We start from the raw sequence: 15,769 nt of genomic DNA, 5'->3' as shown, positions 1-15,769 counted from the left end.
CAAACACAATATCCCAACATGTGTAACAAATGTATTGTGCTTGAAACAAATTCAGAATAGGTGATAAAGCAGCTGCACATGTGTGTCACGAGTAAATCTGGCTGTATAACAAACAGAAACAAGTGATCCTGCTGTCTTTGCTCAATGGTTGGTTTGAGTCTTTACAATCCACATTGCTGCCATCTTTCAATATGTTGAATGCACCAGTGTAAGTGCAGCCACTCAGACTCAATGTGTTCATAGAAACAGGTGCAGATGTGTCACGAGTTCATCCAGCAGTAGCTATGGCACTTGGCCACAGGGGGCAGCAGTGGACTGACCTGCATTCGAGACTGCTCCAGCTGCTGTGTGACAGTCAGTAGATCTGCTACAAATTGCAGATCATATGCAAGTTTTGGAAATGACATTTTAAATATTCTTAACTTAGCCACGGCAGCATTGTTGATGTATTACCTATATACTACAAATTATTCCACCTGCTGAAAAGTGGATCTAATGTGGGCGGACTCACACTTAGCAAATAAACCTGTGATGTGAGAATGTAATCAAACTGTTGATCAGAGGCAAAGTAATTTAAAGTTTATGATGCTATCGTCTAATGTTAGCTGACATGATGTTAGCTTGCAAACTTATGTTGTTGTCTGGGTCTCATGTCTGATCTGATGATAATAACTGTGACAACACAGAGATTAAATAAAGGACGTTGGTGGGACTTCTTATGTTAGAACTACAACTTCAGTTAAGGAGTGAGACGTAAGGTGACAAGGAGAATGAAGAGAATGAGAAAGAAGTAACTGGGAAGAGAAAATGAAAACAAAAATTTGAAATGATCAAATTTGTGTTAACAGATGATGGTGATTTTAGAAATTCAAGTAATTTAAAGTTTTTATCCTATTTGCTGTTGTTTTTTTCATATTCTTCTATTTGCAAGAGGTTATTAATAAAACAGGTTCTCTTTCTGGTTTCTCTTTTTGGACGCACTCTCTACAGCTTATCACATCCAAAATGGCGGATGTCAAGTACAAAACCTCGACAGAAACAATCAGCAAGAATTTTAGCATCAGTCCAAAATAAAACTGTCCAACTACAGAGTTTTAAAATCCAACTAAACTATGAACAGAGATCTTTTACAAATAGGCTATTGATGAGATGACAGTGGTAACAAAAACGTACACATCCGCGCACACAGACAAAATGGCGGGAGAGCGTTTAACGGTCGACCTCATGAGTCCGTTACCGTGAACTATGGAGCGGCAGATTTGTGCTGGAACTGAGCTGCACACAGCTGATGTTAGCCAGGAAACATTACACACTGCTAACGTTACCTTCACACGGAGCTCCACACGGAGACGATCAGCGTCAGGCACAAACACCAAGTTCAGAAAAGAGGAACTTTGAGCAGGAAGGAAAGAGTCAGAGCGGCGTTTGAGGACACGTTTACAACCACGAACATCAGAATCTGTCTGTGCTGCATTCAAGTGCAACTTGGAAACTCACTAATCTCTGTCATGTTGTCCAAAGATGATTTATTTCTGCTGGTTTTCCTGTTTGAAACACAAACATGTGTCAGCACTTTGTTGTTCTTCACCCTGCAGCATTTGAATATTTCAGGAGTAAACTGATCATAAATTCATGAAGTCATGAATGAAAGTGCAGACTGAGAGTGGATCACATGATGTTTGAGGTGTGTCATGTGACATGTTCAGTATTGTCACACATGTCTAGATTGTCCCTGATATCATAACTGCTCAAACACTGATGATTATATTTGAAGAATTATTCCTGATGGCAGCAAAGTTTGAATGGAGCTCTCTGTCTGTGCTGATTTGTCGCCCTCTGGAGGTCAAAGCACAAACTGCATGATGTCACTGTAACCACCACAGTGACAGGAAGTGTTTTTAAATGATGAAATATGTCAGTGATGCTGATAGTGTGTTCATCACAGACGTTCAGGCTTCGTGTTGACATGAATCAAAGTTAATGTCATTATGGACCAAGGACAGTACTCTGGGTCTCCTGCAGAACAACTCGAGCTGTGATACCTGAATGAAGAGCCTCTGCTGCTTTAAAGAAGGAGGCTCGAGGCAGAGGTGAGGTGCAGACCAACCAGCTTTTATTCAGCAACTTTAACAGAAGGATCAGAAAAATAAAACTATACAGCACAGTGATGCTGACTGAAGCCACAGCATTAAACTAAACAAGCATCTGATCATCTTTAACAACATCTAATAAATAATGACAACTATTTACTCCTGTATTTCCTACAATAAAGCCTGTTCAGATATTTGTTGCTGATGGAAATGTAAAAGGCTCCCAGGAACCAAAGGACAAAAACAGAGGCAACAGTCACAGCTGCAAAGGATCCCCTAACACATAAACTGGTTCGAAGATATTTTCTAGCTCTGCAGAGGAGCTTGATTGCACGGACAGTAAAAAGTGGATTCAATAACAGCAGCGAGCGCTGAGTGATATAACGGTGCTGCGAGCAGCAGTGCAAAGGCTCACACAGAGACAGCAGCTACACTGTGTGTGGATGTGATCCACAGTCACAGCTGTGGGTTTCAGTCAGTGTGTCTCTAACTTCATGGTCACATTTCAAAGCTTATTGGAGCCAGAAGATGTTCAAGTAAAAGATTTATTGCTGTACTCGTCTACCAGGATAACAGGAGGTTCATAAAGCTGTGTAATACTTCAGCTTTCCATCATGGAGTAGTAGTTGTGTCCCTTTGTGTTTATTAGTGTGTTCACACGTCTACTTTAACTTCACTCTGTAATGAAAGGATTCAAATCCCTGATAAATACATACATGCTGACTCTGAGTCTCAGTGAAGGAGGAAAGGATGGATGAAGGCAGCCTAGTGTGGGTCATGTGTGTCCAGCAGTCATCCAGGGCCTGGATCCATCTGTAACAGGAAGACAAAGTCCAGCCTGTAATCATCCTATCAGGCACAGCGTTTCCATCCAGCATCCTGACGACGCTAACAACCCGTCAAACGTCTCCTCTGGTCCACAGAAGTCACACTTCCTGTGTCATGTTTACCTTTTTAAGTGTGCTATTCAAGCCTGTGTGACCAACTCTGACTCTCCAGATTCCATCCTGGTCTCTGCTGCAGCTTCTTCTACACGACTGTTTTCTGTATAATAATATCTGCCTTTCCCGTCTCTGTCCCAGTGTGCCTGCCACTCGTCCTTCATCTTTACCTTCATTATACTCTTCACCTCACTTTCACTGTATTTTATAGTCAAACCTGCACGACTTCTTCTTGCTGCACCTTTTTAAACTTATCGTCCTGTTCATTGCATCAACACCGATATTCACAGGGAGCCATAAGAAATCCACTTCTATCCCTGTGTGTTTGATTCTATACAGTAAATGAAGTATATCAAAAACAATATGTTGCCTAGAGTCTGAAGACATATCACCTGTGCTCACTAGCACGCTGCTAGAGTCCCAGCAAACCACATACCTGCATATTAGTGCGTCCTCCACCCAGTTCAAGCCAGTAACATCACTACCAGCTCCCAGTATAAACTGCCACATCATCTGTAATTCTTTTACTCATCACCAAACTTATTTGTGGGAGAACAAATGCAGCAGCCGTTCTTTTATCTGACAGTGTTGACGCATCAGTAAATATCCTCACATGACCTGAGGACTTTCCCACTATATGAACCTGCTTTTAGTCGCCCCTCCTCCCTCGCCACAAGCTTCCTTTACAACATAACTTATAAAAAACAACTTTATTGACAATCAGCAATAACAATTACAGACAGTCTAGAAGAAGAATCACATGATCAAGGAGCAGAAGTTTATGGTTTTAATAGCTTTTACATTTTGGGAAAGTTTTAAAAACATTGTTTGATTTTCTTTCTAAAGCGTTGAAAGGACGGCTTTGCATCAGAAAATAAGATCAGCAAATGAATCCATTAAAGTTCTTTTGCCTTGTTTGCAAAAGAAGCCAAACAACATTTGTGTCACAAAGAGAGACTTCAGAACAGATCAAAGATCACAAACATCAGGCACTGATGGAAACAGCCAAACACAGAAACAGAGGCACCAGCAGGTGAAGGAGGCCTGTTGTAGAAATGACTCTGAGTGCTCAGGTAGAAACGCATGAAGAACCAGTGCGTCTAATATTTGGAGACCAATCTGTGTTTGAGCGTCCTGGATGAAACACAGATCATGTTGCAGAGCGAGGACGTCGTCTTTCCTCCCGAGTGTGTAACTACAGGACGTGTGCAGCAGGTTTAATCGTCCTCCTGACAGTTACTGATGAACGAGTCCTTCAGGGAGGCTCCAGGATCACTGTGGCTTTTACCAGCTGCTGCTAAACTGAGAGGAGTTGCTGCTTCATGTGTGAAGATGTTTGCATGGCTTTAACAGTGCAGACGTTCCTCATGTGCACCCATTTCATATGTTTTATTGTGATGTTTAGTAACATCTGCTTTCCTCCTTCAGGCAGACGATAAAGTGAGCTCAGCCTTAAACATGTGGAGAGAACGTTTGACCGACAGTCCTGGGACGACTGCAGAACAATGGTTTGTTTTTAATGATAAAGTTTCATAATGGAAATAAATGCTGAGCCTGTTTCATGATGTTGGCCCTGCAGCATCAGGCAGGATTAATACTGTAACAAACGTGTGTCACAGTTATAATGACTTTAAATGAAGACTTGGGTTGGATGGAGATGTCAGCTGGATTTGTGCTGACTGTCACTTTAAATGTTTTCAGTTCAGCTTCTAAATCTACTTTTGTATAATGTTTGCTGAGTTTTGCACTTCATGACGCTTTTAAGAAGAGCCAATAAATCCTGACTTTACACCAAAATAAAGGTTTAATGTGTTTAGTGTGACAGTGGAGGAGAGCGCACATAATAAGAGTCATTAACAGAATGGTGACAATTATAATCTGTCTCATTTTAGGAGCAGCTCACAGGCACAACAGACTACAGAGCAATCAAAGCACCAGTTAAACGTCCATGTGACCGGCTTACAGCCAATGAACAATCAGTCCCCACTGTCCCCACCAACATCACTGTACTGGAAAGACTGTGCTGCCATGGTCAGAGATGAACTGGTACTAAAATGTAAGGCAGCTGATGTGTGTGGCCTTAGCAGCACAAATGCATCACGGCTGCAACGCTGCAGTGTGTTTAAACATTTGAACATTTCTGTGGCTTCAAACCAGCAGCTCCTCTGTACTCAGTCGTGTTTGTGTGTCTGTCAAAGTGATTGTTGTCTTTAAAAAGCCTTTTGTGTTGAGTTTTGTGAGCAGTGCCGAGCTTCTCTGTAGTCTAAGCTGAGTCGATATATTTGATTCCATGTTTGGTGTGATTTTCAAAGTCAGCAGCAGCAAACCCATACGGTAAAAAAATACATTTTTCCTGGCCAAAATATATTTCAAATATATGGTAAATATATTTTGTATTTGTGATGCTCCAAAAAAATATATTTTTGAAATTGAAAATATATTTCTTTCAAACCAAAATACATTTCAAAACATATTTTAGGGTGAAGAAAATACATTTCCAACCTTACAGTAGAATGTATATCAAAGTATCCTTTATTTAAAATATATTTAGTGCAATAATGATGATAATGATAACAATACTAAAAGTAACATGTTTTATGCACATCTGCAAAAAACAGTTGGATTCAAACAAAACAGAGTCAAAGGTCTATCACGAATTAGGTTGTTTATTCATTTGCTTACAGTATTTCACATTACACAATATCTCACTATAATGTAGCGTTCATTGACTTTGAAATTATCTGTCAGTGATACAGTAAACAAGATACAACAACTGCTATGTACACTTTAGTTTTTGACAATATATACAATTTAGTACTTAAATGAACACACTCCACTGTTTTGGAAATAGGCTCATTCTCCATCTCCCTCAGAGTTAAAAATGCAGCGTCTTCTTTCTAGATCCGTACGTTAATAGGGCTCTGGAGCGTGATCTTACGGGATGGGGCGTAGCCAGGATTTTTGGTCAAGGCGCCATATTAGCAGGCCAAACAAATGCTTGCTGTGTGGTCGGTTGTAATGTTAGATTGCACTACCGACAAAGGAATAAGCTTGAAAACAGGCTCTCTTTTCATTGTTTCCTCACCTGGAAACATCATGAGGGAGCTTATGTGTTGGATGTTACCAAAAGAAGGCGTCTAGCCTGGATAGCAGCTGCGAGACGAGCTGATATTCAGTTCTCTACCAGCCACAGATATCTGTTGGTGTGCTCCAGTATTTTCATTCAGGTAAGTTCTAAATAAGTTCATATTATTATTTATAGCCTGTTAATTTTATTTTCAATAGCACAAACTTAGAACAAACATGCAGAACTACCTTCTATTTATAGAGTTGCTAATTATTTGGCATTATTGCAACAAACCAGCCTATGAAATGAATGAAACAAATCCTGACTGGGTTCCAACACTACACATGGGGCACTACGAAATCCCTGCTTCAAACTACATGCTACATACCACCATTTCAATCAGATTACTTCTTCCATGTGAGGGTAAAAAGGTGACCTTCCTGGATAAGATGGCAAAGGTTTGCTGCGTTTTGGTGAACATGTGCCCCAGTGTGGTAGTAAAACCAGGGAAAAATGCTCTTGTTAAATACTTTTAAGTCTTGTGCTGTTTATGTAGTGATAAGTTTTCTTTTTTTTTTTTCCTTTTTTCTCTTCTTTTTTTTTTCTCCTTCTCTTTTTACAGTTGCAGAAACATATAGGTGATTGCTGTAACGTATGTTTTAATTTTGAAATTAAAGCAGCCTTTTTTCCGTTAAAAGGTTCTTTGTGAGGATCAATCCAGACATGGGAACAAAATGCCCTGCAAAACTTGGTACAAGCCGCAAGACAGGTCGTGTCGTAAAGAGGAAGGTTACAAGAATCAGCCCTCGGATCACCACCTTCCTCCAGCGGCTCTCTGAGTTTGAATGGAGGACTTCCAACTAGGTAAGAACAGAGATGATAATATCTTTTACATTGCTGATAATTATATACATACTGTACACACATCCATACAACAGTATGAATGATCTCAGACAGATGTGAACAAGTGAATAACCTGAGCAAACATGAATATTGATGATGTGTCTTTGACAGGTGGTGATAAAGACTACGCTGAACCCGACCATCCTGGTAACGGAAATCTAAATCCCATGTCACATTCTATTTCCTGGGACCCACTGATAATTATTACATTTTGTAAATGAGTTTTGTTTTACAATTGTAATAGTTTATTTAATGTTCATGCTGGTGGGTTTGTCCTGTTTTTAGTGGAATGAAAAACTGTTTTCCTTAAAAAAATCAGACAGAAAGGTGAAGGACTGTGTAGTTTTCATGTACGCTTCTATTTATTTTGGTTATTGGCATTGTTTTTATTCAGTTGAAAAATGTTTTTCTTGTTAAAAAAAAAATCAACAATAAATGTTGGTTTAATTCACTATTCTGAGACTACTTTATTTTTTTATTTTTTTGTCCCGTTTGGATCTATAGCCATCAGAATTGTTGTCTTGAGGCCAAGAAAGATGGCAAGCGGATTTATTTTACCAAGTGGATCATCATGGCCTTGCCATATTGGTCCATTTGATTGACCTTTATTATAATTATGAATTTATTTTATTTTCAGTTGCAAACGGGACAGACATGACTGGGGGATAGGACAGGGGGAAAGAATGAAAGAAAGAGGGGGAGAGAAAGAAAGAAAACCAAAGGGGGGAAGAGACGGTGAGAAGGGGGGAAGAGAGAAAAAAAAACAAACAACAAAAAAAAAAACTCCTGGGTCACCTGTATGGAGAAAAAAAAAAAACAGGAGGGGACAGCAAACAACAAAGAGCAACATAATAATAGAAAAAAAAGCACCATCACAATAAACTAGCTAGCCATAGATATCAATAGTTACTAAATAATAAACGATATTGTGCAGCACGCAAGATAGACAGCGCACAGTGTGCTTTGAGGCAGCAGCCAAGAAAGCTTTAGTCCGTGTCTGTGAATACCCGTGTGTACACCTGTGTGCATACCTGTGTGGATCAGCATGCTTGCATTCCAAAGGTTTCTCCATGTGATAAGTGATAAGTTTTCAAAAGAGACAGTAAATTACTGAATGCTAGTAGTGGGTGATATTATACAAATGCTGTCATGATTTTATGTGAACATTTTGTCATTTGTAAACTATACATAACATTTTTTCTACATTGTAACTGATGTGATGTTCGACAAAGTGCTTTTAATTAAAAATAGGCAAACATTTCTTTGTTTCTTCATTCAACTTTTGAACAGTGGTATTTAGTAAGTACATATTCAGTAAATGCAAAGTATTTACATGGCCCCCTAAATTAAAACACTATGGGTTATTCAGAACAGAACTATGCTTGGAAAAATATTGTCCCATCAGTTGATCCAACTCCTCCACAGTAGCAGGTGGAACTTTTCTTTTTTGAGGATGGCTTCTTTTACCTGTCACTACAGATGGTCTGTCTATGTTTTGATCAAGAACCTTTTTTTTGGGCAGCTGAAGAGGAGAAGTCTATCTTATGGCCAACCTCTGGCTGTATCTTGGTCATATTACCCAGCAAAACCCAGTATGCAGGTTCATCTGTAACAGTCCTTGTGCCACAGATCCTCACTGTTGCTTCTACATTAAACAGAAGAGCAGTGACATGGCTGCAAGTCCTCACGACTCTAGCCATACAGCTGCAGTGGGCGGCTTCAACCTTCCCTGTGATGCTCACAATGACCTGTGGCTGCAATGCTGCAATTCAGTCTTTAAGAGTGCAGGACCTGAAACACACACAGACAAAGTTCATTTAAAGACAAGAACTTTAATAAGCCAAGGCCGACACAAATGTGTTTTATTTACTTTCAAATCCATTTATCATAAATGTAACAAATAAAGTGTTTTTATGTATCCATCTATAGAACGCTGCATGTTATATTCTAAATCTGCATGTTTCTTTTTAGAAACCTATCAGCAAAAAATGAACCTAAAGTATGTAATGCAAGGATGTAATCACTTTCAAGAGGGAGAAAACATAAAGTTCAACTTTAAGTGACAACTATGGACACCTAATATGACAAGCAGATTCTGCAGGTCATTAATCAATGTATAAAACTAAAACAGAATGTATTTTTAGTGACACAGGACACAAACAAGGAAGCAAGATGTGTAATTAGGATTATTTATAATAAATATGAATTAATTAGGGCAATTTCTTTAACCATAAAGAATAACTAAATCCTTCAGGACAATGTCACATCAATGCACTGAACTCACTATGTTATCCCTCTAACAGAGCCTCTACATGTTCTCACTGTAATTTCCCCCTCACGAATGAATTTTTGCTAGCACTAATTTGAATGTTGGGGGGAATCAAACGCATTTTACTCGCAGTACTCAAGCTGACTTACCTTTGCTTGAATGACGGCGTACTCACAACGTGGAGGCTTAAAAATAGCCAAATCTTGTACCCAGTCCTTGGTGAATTGGATGTGCGCCTCCAGAGATTTATAATTGCGAAATTGGTGCGCCATGTATGCTCTGACTCCACAGACAAGGTATGAGAGTAGATCATGCTAAGTCAATAGCGGTTTGGTCTTCAGGGTTTCTACTCCACGGCTATATTTCATACGGGTCCACATTTCAACAATCAAGTACCGTCTCTTTGCATCTGGACAGAATCTGTCTCTATACCGTCATTTTCTTTTGAGCTACGTTTCAGAATGGTTCGTAGCAATCTTGTTTTGATTCGTGACCTGCCAAGATGGTGCTGCGCTCCCACAATGCATTGCGACATTACGTCAACTCCAAAGCCCTTTGCGTGCAGGAGTGTATGCGCATGCGCATTGCCACGGTGGTTTAAAAAATAAAGATATAATGAAAAGTAATTAATAAAAATTAAATATTTAAACATTCCCACAAATGTGCAATGAACGTGCAAAAACTCTCTTTAGTAGTTGTTGCTGTTTCTTTCTTTCTTTCTTCTTTTTTTTTTTTTTTGAAAAATAACGACGTCTCTGAGGCGCGAAATCTGACAGCGAGAGGAACGGCCGGATACAGGAGACGGGAAGAAACAAGCCGATTATGTTCGCGTTAATTAAGTGGTTGGAAGATGTAAAATTCTCAATTCTGCCAACTGAACATATACGAGATTTTAATGAGGATGAATAATTAGCCGGCATGGAGGAAACTGACCTTTATTTCATGGAGTGGCGACAAGAAGCCAAGGCGGGTGGCCAGTCTAAGAAGCCTCCATCATCAAGCTAGCAGGTGCCTTTTCCCATATAATATTACTTTATTCTCGCTTATTTGGAACGGAAGCGTAGAGCTGCCACCCAGGCAAAAGAGAAATATAAGTATATCACGTTATAACGTGAAAAGTTTATCGTTCTAACAATATACTATCATGTTTGAACAACATGTTTGAACAACATTGTACGAAAAATGTACATAATTATCACGTCCGTACAATATTGTGCGAACGTGACAATTATGTATATTATAATAATGTGATATTATATTATACCAGTGGTTCTTAACCTGGGTTCGATCGAACCCTAGGGGTTCGGTGAGTTGGTCTCAGGGGTTCGGCAGAGCCTCCGCTGTGACGTGCACGGCTCATTTTGTGCACCAGTAAAAAACATATCTACGTCTAATTTGAAAAAAAAAAACACTTTATTTTTCACTAAAGAGGGGTTCAATGAATGCGCATATGAAACTGGTGGGGTTCGGTACCTCCAACAAGGTTAAGAACCACTGTATTATACAAACATGAAAAGCACAATGTTAGAACAATAAACATTTCACGTCATAACGTGATACAGCTCTATTTTTCTTTTGCCTGGGTGGCAGCTCCACGCTTCCATAATTTGGTAATCAAAATATGTAACTTAATTAATTATATTGTGACGTACTTTTGCCTTTTCTTATTATTCTGCCTTCTCAATAACTATCAAAGCCTATTCACATTTAATTTGGCTTTCACAGAAATCCTACCTCTCCTTCTGGCTACAGAGTACTTACCAAGGTTAGAAACAAAGAACAGTTATGCTTTATTAATGTTCGCTAATTACAATGTTCCACATTTCCTTGCTTTTTAAGTCATTTTTAGGCTTTTTAGAGTTTTTGTTTTTTATTTTTTTTAGCAGTAATGTTTCTGCCTATTTATTTCAGCCCATGAAATCGAATGCAGATCTTCCTAATGTGAGATTTACATAAATGTAAGTAATTTTGTTTGTCATTGTCATTAATGTTGTTGCTGTTGTTGTTTTTGTGCAGTTTGCAATCATATAAACCTAGCAAGCATCAGTCAGCACAGTGACTAACCTAAACAGATTCTTGCTTTATTCACATATATTATATGTAATTATATATACCTGCACATTGTACCTAGGGTTACAGCCACTTGGCCCCACCCCATTGTTGTGACAGCCCTGATTGTACTTATACACTGCATCTGAACAGGGAACAGTCTGCCACATTAATGTATTTTTAAGTGACTTGTTTGTAATACATGAATTTGTTTCTTACAGATGTCAAAGTCTCAACCTCATGCTGCCCTCCCCCATCCTCCTAAAGTAAGTATTTGTTGTTGTAGTTTTTTATGCGGTGTCTGTGTCACATGCTAATCATAATTATTGAAATAACTGTTTTCTAACAGATTTTCCAAAACACTAGTTATGTTTGTTGTCATTCAGACCAGTACTACTGCTTAGACATTGTTTAGTGGTCATGCATGTTTGACAAGCTCGTTATGATACCAAAACAGTAGGCCTATCACAATAATCGATATATCGACTTAACACACAGTACATGTACATGACCTCAATAATTGTTGATGATGTAATTTATCCGCCATTATATTTACAAAAATAAAATATAATGATAACAAAACAATAACATTAAATATCATTGTTTTCTATTTGTTAGAAAACTTACTATTTATTCAAGTTTTTAAGGTATCTAATATTTTGATTCCTAATTTCAATGATCTAAATACTTTAAGAATTAGATGTCGGTTTGTCAATTGAAAGTGTGTAGATCTTGCATTATTATGGTGTTATATTATGATTATACATTCAAAGACATAAAATGGTCTTAAAATGACAATGACATAACTTGTCGCAATTGTTTATGGGGCAATATACCGACCAACAAAAAGTCGTTATCGTAACAGGCCTTCAAAACACACAGTTTTATGATTGATAAATTCAAAAAATAAATACATTTAATTTCTCTGAGATTCTCTAATATTCAGTTACAGTTCACAACACAGCTACCCGTACATGCAGTATTATACTGTAAATATAAATCTCTGCATTTAGCATCCCACTAGAAGCGTCACAGTTACTGCCTCTTTTTTTTTTTTTTACAAATACCTGTACTATCACTAACACATTTACTGTTTTACTTTTAGCCTGTGGATACAAATGCAGATTTCCTTAATGTAAGTTGTGCATTTTAATTACATCATGTTATTTTTATTATTATTTATTTATTTATTTATTTTATTTTACATTCAAATATTTCAAGCTTCTTGGTTAAAGAAGCTTGATTGCTAGTAGGTAAAGAATAGTTCACCTATAATTCATATTCCCAATTAATTTCTCACCTCTGATTGAATGCCTTTGTTTGTTTTCCTATAACAAAACATTTTTGCTGGATATATATGGTGAATTTATATGCATAGATACAGTCGTAGTGCTTGACACATGCAAACAGCAGTAGATGTACTAAAAAGGAAATAATTACAATCATGATGTTGATTGCTGATGTCAGTATATATATTTTAGAGGAATGTTTTGTTTTTCACCCAAAATGAACTATATTGCTTCAGAAGAGATTTATTACCCTACCGGACTCTTATATATTGTTCTGTTTTTTGTTTGTTTTTGTTATTTTCAGGTTCAATGGTGCGTGTTCTTCTAATGGCCGCCTTCCCACTGGAGGTTTTGATCCACAGCAATTTAAAAGGTAATCAGCTTTGAAAGTCAGTTCAAATGGTTAGCTAATAGTACTTTAAAAAGCCTACAACTCTGTCACCAGTTTCTTTACCAAAAATTACCCATAAAAGTATCGCTCAATAGCATATATTGTAGTTCAAATGTTTAGTTGTACAAATATCAAATTTTTGGAAATCTAAAACTAATCAAAAACTCAAATGTTCATGCTTTTTATAGGAGGACAGAGCAAAACGGACATCGGCGCAGAGTGAAGAACTGCCCTTGATAAGGACACTATGACAGCCATATATAGTAAGTGAAGACTTTCTGTGTATCTAAAATTGCATACACCACAAGTAACTTACTTTGCAACCATTAAAATAGGTTGTAAAGTAAGTTACCAATACAAATAGGTGATGATGCATTGTAGTGGTTGGTCTCAGACAAAGAAGGTCAACAGATTTATGAATGCTGGAAGGTAAGGAGAGACGACCAAAAGGGGTGTTAGCATTACTGTAATGTGAACTGGATAGACTTCCCATCTAGGAAAAAAAAAGAGGTAAATTATGCGTAAAATATATCTGTATTAATATCTGTATCTGTATAAACAGAAATATCTGTTTGCTAAATGAAGCCAGCTAACATAAATCACATTTTTATTTTAACTCTGATAAAAGTGGCGGTAAGGAAGGGGTTTCCCAGCGTGTCCAGAAGGGCTTTGAGGATTGCAGTGAAAGCTGGGGGAACTGAGACTGTGTGTGTATATATATATATATATATATATATATATATATATATATATATATATATATATATATATATATATATATATATATATATATACACACACACATAAATATGAAGGCATGCCGGCTCGGACGTCGCCCGGATCAACAAGGTCCGCGTCAGGTGTTGAGGAACCAGGGCACCCTGACGAAAAGTGGGCTACTGGAACAAGAAGGCATCGGTGGGCAAGGGACGAAAACAGGGCATTGTTGGAATGCTACTACGCAAGTAACCCCGGCGGAAGGGGCTACATGAATAGGATGAGGGACCTATGGATTCTTCGATACCCAACATCCACAATGACGGCGAAACAACTAGTAGCTCAGTGTTCCAACATTCGAAAGAAGGGACTGCTCTCACAGCTAGAGATTGACGAGGTACAACACAAATGCTACGGCAAGGAGGAGTCAGGACGCCAGGTCAGGGGGGAGATATCATCACCCCCACCCGAGATTGGGTACATAGCCCCAAGTGCGATAGGAGAAGGATCGTTGAGTGCGAGAGGAACTGACCTGAAAAATAGGATCATGGCCAAGCTTGAAACCTGGATCCCCCGTAGCCGGTTACCAAGATTACGTGAAGTACCCTCAGAAGGTCTGCTAGATGATGTTAATGCACTACGGGCAATACCTACAACCACGATTACCGACACTAACAAGCTGATCTACAATACGGCAGCAGTGATCAGTGAGATGCTTGGCTACAAGTTGAACAGCCACAAGGGGCAGTACCCTCCATGGAGAAGGAGGCTAGAGGGCAAGATCAAAGTAGCACGGAGGGAGGTTAGCCAACTAACGGAGTTGCAGAAAGGTGCGACAAATAAGGTGCCTAAGAAATACAGCAAGCTGTCCATACCTGAGGCCTTGGAAACTGCCAAGCAAAGACTCACAGCCTTGGCCAGCCGCTTGAGGAGGTACACCAGAGAGATAGAAGGCAGGAGAATAAACCAGCTGTTCTCCACAGAACCAGCAAAGGTGTACTCTCAGTGGCAAGGGAACAATAAGAGAACAGCACCACCAAGGCTGGAGACGGAGCAATACTGGAAGAGCATATGGGAGAAGGATGCAACCCATAACGGCAATGCTCAGTGGCTAGTGGATCTGAGGGCAGACCACAGTGACCTCCCTGAACAGGGTCCAGTAACCATCACAGTGGCAGATATCCAAGAAAGGGTCTCCAGTATGAAGAGTTGGACAGCACCAGGGCCCGACATGGTTCACGCCTACTGGCTGAAGAAGCTGACTGCACTCCACGAGCGTCTGGCAGCACAAATGAACCAGCTGCTAGTTAACGAGAGACACCCGGAATGGCTAACTGAAGGCCGGACGGTCCTGATCCCCAAGGACCCCAAGAAGGGACCGGTCCCCTCCAACTACCGACCAATAACCTGCCTCAGTACTACATGGAAGCTCCTGTCAGGCATCATATCGGCTAAGATGAACAGGCACATGGGTCAATACATGAGCGGGACACAGAAAGGAATTGGCAAGAATACCAGAGGCGCAAAACACCAGCTACTGGTAGACAGAACAATCAGCCGAGACTGCAAGACCAGACTGACCAACCTGTGCACTGCCTGGATTGATTACAAGAAGGCCTATGACTCAATGCCCCACAGCTGGATACTGGAATGCCTAGAATTGTACAAGATCAATGGGACCCTAAGAGCCTTCATCAGGAACTCAATGGGGATGTGGCGTACAACACTAGAGGCCAACTCCAAGCCCATAGCACAAGTTACCATCAAGTGCGGGATCTACCAAGGAGATGCTCTGTCCCCACTGCTGTTCTGCATAGGCCTGAACCCCCTCAGTGAGATCATTAACAAGACTGGCTACGGATACCGACTACGGAACGGAGCAGTTGTCAGCCACCTCCTGTACATGGATGACATCAAGCTGTATGCCAAGAGTGAACGAGACATCGATTCACTGATCCACACTACCAGGCTATACAGCAATGACATTGGAATGTCGTTCGGACTGGAGAAGTGTAGTCGGATGGTAACAAAGAGAGGGAAGGTAGTCAGAACT

The 15,769-nt window shown here is 39.5% G+C and overlaps 1 long non-coding RNA gene across 1 annotated transcript; it reads left to right on the top strand.

Moving 5' to 3' along the window:
- Positions 1-12,373: 12,373 nt before the first annotated feature.
- LOC147336969 (uncharacterized) lies at positions 12,374-13,707 on the top strand. Its single transcript, XR_015128559.1, has 3 exons — positions 12,374-12,981; positions 13,188-13,262; positions 13,628-13,707. It is a non-coding gene; the product is annotated as an uncharacterized LOC147336969 (long non-coding RNA).
- Positions 13,708-15,769: the final 2,062 nt, after the last annotated feature.

This window comes from Aulonocara sp. 'chitande type north' Nkhata Bay, linkage group LG3 (assembly GCF_057382095.1).
Source record: "Aulonocara sp. 'chitande type north' Nkhata Bay isolate Kocher_YH1m ecotype deep benthic linkage group LG3, A_spYH_male_GT1.1, whole genome shotgun sequence".
In the NCBI taxonomy this organism is placed as follows: domain Eukaryota; kingdom Metazoa; phylum Chordata; class Actinopteri; order Cichliformes; family Cichlidae; genus Aulonocara; species Aulonocara sp. 'chitande type north' Nkhata Bay.
This window is presented reverse-complemented; position numbering and strand designations above follow the sequence as displayed.